At 40.8% G+C, this 5,243-nt stretch overlaps 1 protein-coding gene and 1 pseudogene across 1 annotated transcript in view; both read left to right on the top strand.

Moving 5' to 3' along the window:
• Window positions 1-3,550: 3,550 nt before the first annotated feature.
• Window positions 3,551-4,443, top strand: LOC144222483 (E3 ubiquitin-protein ligase RNF138 pseudogene; annotated as a pseudogene).
• Window positions 4,444-5,125: 682 nt separating this feature from the next.
• Window positions 5,126-5,243, top strand: part of LOC144222467 (protein SSX1-like) — a 10,119-nt gene continuing 10,001 nt past the window's right edge. The window contains exon 1 of the mRNA XM_077752971.1: window positions 5,126-5,176. The gene's annotated coding sequence lies outside the window, so the exon portion shown is untranslated. The remainder of the gene's footprint in view (window positions 5,177-5,243) is intronic.

Below are 5,243 nucleotides of genomic sequence, written 5' to 3' on the forward strand. Positions count from 1 at the left end.
TGACTACAAGTTTGTTCTTTGTATTCATGACTGTTTTATTCTGTTTGGTCACTTTGGTTTTTTTAGATTCCACATATAAATGAAATCATACAGTATTTGTCTTTCTCTGACTTATTTCACTTAGTATAATACCCTCTAGGTCCATCCATTTTGTTGCAAATGGCAAAATTTGATTCTTTTTTGCATACATGCATATATTTATAATGGCATATATATTTTTGTGGCATATATATATCACATATCCTTTTTTTCATTCATCTATAGATGGACACTTAGTCTGCTTTCCATAACATAGCTATTGTAAATAATGCAACAAACATAGGGGTGCATATATATTTTTGAACTAGTGTTTTCATTTTCTTTGAGTAAATACACAGAAGCGGAATTGTTGAATAGTATGGTATATCTATTTTAATTTTTTGAAGAACCTCCACACTGTTTTCCATAGTGGCCGCACCAGTTTACATTCCCACGAACAGTACATGAAGATTCCCATTTCTCTACATCTTCACCGACATTTGTTGTTTCTTGGCTTTTTGATATTAGCCATTTGGACTGGTGTGAGGTGATGTCTCATTATAATTTTGATTTACATTTTCCTAATGCTCAGTGATGTTGAGCATCTATTCATGTGTCTGTTAGCCATTTCAGTGTCTTATTTGGAAAAAGGCCTATTCAGATCCTATGCCTATTTTTCTAATCAGATTGTTCATTTTTATGGTTTTGAGTTCATTATATATTTTGGATATTAACCCCTTATCAGATATGTCATTTGTGAATATCTTCTCCCATTCAGTAGTAGTAGGCATTTTATTTGTTGATGGATTCTTTCACTGTGCAAAAGCTTTTTAGTTTTATATAGTCCCAATTGTTTATTTTTTATTTTGTTGCTCTTTCTTTAGGAGGCAGATCCAGAAACATATTGTTAAGGTCAATGTCCAAGAGTTTACTGCCTAATTTTTCTTTTAAGAGTTTCATGGCTTTAGGTCTTACATTAGGTGGGGCAGGAGCTGCTTTGAAGGGGTGCCTACTGAAGTGGGTGCATTGGGTAAGATAGGGTTGCAGGGAGTCAGACAGGGCAAGTGGTACTATCAAGGTAGATGGATAGTGTCAGAACTGGTGCCTGCCAGCATTGGGTCAGAAAGAAGTTTCCTGTTCCAGGAAAAAGTTCTACAGACTTCTACCTCTCCAGCACATGCCCTAAAATTAGCCAATAAATCTTCTTCATATGTGGCCCAACTGCTTTTCAAACTGCTGTCTCCATGTTGGGTGTCAGAACAAGTGAGATTGTGTGAGCCCTTTAAAAACAGAGCCTTGGTTTCCTATAGTCCACCAGCTCTCCCAGAGTTAAGGCCCACTGATTTTCAAAGCCAAATGCTGTGGAGGCTCATCTTCCTGGTGCGGATCTTCAGGGCTCGGAGTATCCAGTGTGGGGCTTGAACCCATTGCCCCTCACAGATGACCTCCATACCTATCATATTCCTCCCACTTGTGGATTGTTATGACAGGGCTTTCGTTCCCAATCAGGATGCATCTCTGCCTTCCCTACCCTTCTCGATAGGACTTTTTCTTCATATCTTTGCCTATGGAAGAGATTTTCTGCAGTCTCCAAGTCATCCTCAGAAAAAGTTGCTCTAAATGTAGTTACAGCCTTGATATGTCTCTGGCAGGAGGTGAGTTCAGGATATTTCTACTGTGCCATCTTTCCCTCTAAGAATGATAACTTGATTTCTAGTGTCCAAATCCAAAGATGAATTTTACCCCAGGATGGATCATACCCAGAGTTTCATCCATACTTACTTTAGATGATGAGATTTGGTACTTTTGAGCATGTAATATTAAATGAGATTTTGGACTTGAGTTGATGTACTGAGAAATTTGGGGATTGGTGATGTAGTACATGTATTTTGCATGTGGGATGGATGTGAATATTCTGGGACTAGAGAGCAGATTATGGGAGACTGAATAATTTCCCCTCTCCCACCAAAGATATTCTAGTTCCTGGAACTTACGTGTGTTACCTACAATATGAATTTTAAAAAACTTTGTCAATGTAATTAGTTTAAAGATCTTGAGGTATGATTAAGTTAAGGATCTTAAAATAGGAAGATTATCCTTGATTATTTGGGTGGGTTCTAAATGTATCTCAAGTGTCCTTATCAGAGGGAGGCAGAGGAAATTTGTCACCAACAGAAGATAAGAGGGGGATGTGACCATGGAGGCAGAGATTTGAATGATGCAGCCACAGCCAAGGAGTGTTGATAGCCACCAAAAGCTGGAAGGGCAGGGAGAAGATTCTCTCCTAGAGCTTCTGGAAGGATTGCAGTCCTGCTCACACCTTCTTTTCAGCTTAGAGAAACTAATTTTAGACCTCTAGCCTCCAGAACTCTGAGAAAATAAATTTATGTTGTTTTATTCCATAAAACTTTTGGTAACTTGTTTTAGCAGCCAAAGGAAATTTGGGTGATTCTTAGAGATGACATGGATTATGTTGCAAGTCCTTTGTAGTTTTAAGAGGCATTAATTCATTCATTCAACTAACCAACAAATATTGAAGGCGATATTTAGGAGTAATTAAAAGCACAGACTTTGGACTCGATTCAACTTGGGAGTGAATTACGTGATCTTGATCAGGTTGCCTAACTCTCTGAGCCTCAGTCTCAACATCTATACAATGGAGATAATAACAGTACTTAAGTCAAGGTGAGGTTGTGAAATTTACATGGGATAATGCACATAAAGGGCTTTGTGCTGGGCACAAGGGCCATTGCCCTGTCCTTGTTCTAAGAGACCTCTCTATCATTCTGGGAAGAACAACTTAGAGAGATCCAGACTGTGGATAGAAAGCACAGGAGGAATTGGGGACCCATTGGAGGCACTGGTAGTAAAGGGTAGGAAAGAATTCCTAGAGAAAGTATCTTCTGAATCCCCTGAGGGACAGAGAAAACTATAATTTACTCTTTTTATTTTATTTTATTTTTTTTAATGTTTTATTTATTTCTAGGNATATGTTCCTGGTTATTGGGTCTTCTAGAAAAAGCACATCTTTCAAAAACACATATCAAAAACAGTAAATTAAAAAAAGGTTTAAAATAATTCCTGTCCCCCACTAGGTTTGCACAGGGAGTCGGGCAGGCCCCCGCTGCCACCTTGGCTGCTGACACTGCCACCACCACCTTCATTGCCTTGATCCTTCATCCCTCACCATGGCTGAGGAGCTGTCTATGGCCACACCCTACACCAAAGATAATCTTTACTGCCCCACCTGTTAGGGGTGCTCAAAACTGCCATGGGGCCATGGCCTATCAGCACATGTTCTACAAGAAATATTTTCTGACTAGAGCGCCTGGGCGGCTCAGTCGGTTGCATCCGACTTCGACTCAGGTCATGATCTCACAGCTTGTGAGTTCAAGCCCGGTGTCAGGCTCTGTGCTGACAGCTCACAGCCTGGAGCCTGCTTCCAATTCTGTGTCTCCTTCTTTCTCTGCCCCTCCCCTACTCACACTCTGTCCCTGTCTCTCTCAAAAATAAATAAAATTAAAATTTTTTTAAAAAGAAATGTTTTATGACTGCAACAAGAGAAAGCAGAATACGTTGTCCCCTCTGTTATGGAAATATGACTAGAATTGAGAGAGAATGTCCCGAACAAGCCTTAGACCTTGAAACTATCATGAGGAAGTTTTCTGCTAGTTACAGATGCTGTGCAAAATGGATTAAATTCCACTACTTGAGAGATCATTACAAATCTTAGTAAGAAGTATCAAGATGGGGGAGCTGGTTGGCTCAGTCGGTTGAGCATCCAACTCTTCATCTCGGCTCAGGTCACGATCCCAGGGTCGATTTCAAACCCCGCATCAGGCTCTGCACTGAGCATGGAGCCTGCTTAAGATTCTCTCTTTCTCCCTCTGCCCCTCTCCCCTGCTCTCTCTCCCTCCCTCTCACTCTCTCTCTCAAAAAGAAAAGGTATCAAGATGAATATTGTGTTTCCTCTCTCATTTCAAATTTTCAGATCTCTCAAGATTCAGTAGAGAACAGTAATAGGAGTGAAACACTCACTCCTAACAACGCGGAGACTTGTCAAGAGAATACAAGTTTTTCTGGGCATCCCACCATTAAGTGTCCCTTTTGTCAAGGATCAAATTTTACCTGACAGCATTTATGGAATCACTGTAACAATGATCAGATAGTTTCTATTTCAGACAGTGCACCTGTGATGTGCCCTATTTGTGTGTCTCTTCCTTGGGGAGCTCCTAGTCAAATTACTAGAAATTTTGTTGGTCATCTAATCAAAGACATTGTTTGATTATGAATAATTTATTAATCTACATCTAGAATGAGGAAATTCAATATGGGACTGCTGTTGAAGGATCAACATATAAAGACCATAGACATCTCTGTGCCTTTGTACCTGTAAATGCTTTCTTTAATGGGACAACTACATGAAGTCACTATTTCAATATATTGATACATGTGTTAATGAAACGAATTCAATCTTTTAAAAGCTTAAAATTCTTATTTTATTTTTTTAATGTTTTATTTATTTCTAGGAGAGAGAGAGAGAGACAGCGTGAGCAGGGGAGGGTCAGAGAGAGAGGGAGTCACAGACTGAAACAGGCTCCAGGCTCTGAGCTGGCAGTCAGCACAGAGCCCGACACGGGGCTCGAACCCACGAACCGCGAGATCATGACCTAAGCGAAAGTCGGACGCTTAACCGACTAAGCCACCCGGGAGCCCCTAAAAGTTTAAAATTCTTAAGTTACTAGAGAGATCCTCGAAAGGACCCCTATCCCTGAGGAAGTTGGAGACTCATAGCAAGGATTTGAGATGATGGCCTCATATTTACCATTTATTAAAACTGAACAACAAATGCACAGAACGGAGCAGTACGCTGAAGCGAAAAGGACCATCTGAGCATGCGCACTTATGGGCCTACGGAACCTGGCGTGGCCAACTTTGGCAGCGCACAATCCTGCTTCCAGCTTGAAAATCTACCCACTGGAAAAAACGGTACTGTCCCTGAAGCTGGACTTAAGAGACCCCGTGCCCGACTCACTACCCTCTGATTGGCCAGTTCAAGTTCATTCACTGTTCTGACTGGTTGATTGTCCTTGGGCAGTGGAATTGTGGGATTTCATCTGGCAGAACGACTCTTCATATCCGCCGCTTCGCCTGTGAGGTAAGCTTGCTTTTTGGACGGCTGTGGGCCTGTTAAATGTAGGCAGGAAAAAAAGTAATAAATCTCC

The sequence above is a fragment of the Crocuta crocuta genome, unplaced genomic scaffold (assembly GCF_008692635.1).
Source record: "Crocuta crocuta isolate KB4526 unplaced genomic scaffold, BGI_CrCroc_1.0 scaffold943, whole genome shotgun sequence".
Taxonomy (NCBI): domain Eukaryota; kingdom Metazoa; phylum Chordata; class Mammalia; order Carnivora; family Hyaenidae; genus Crocuta; species Crocuta crocuta.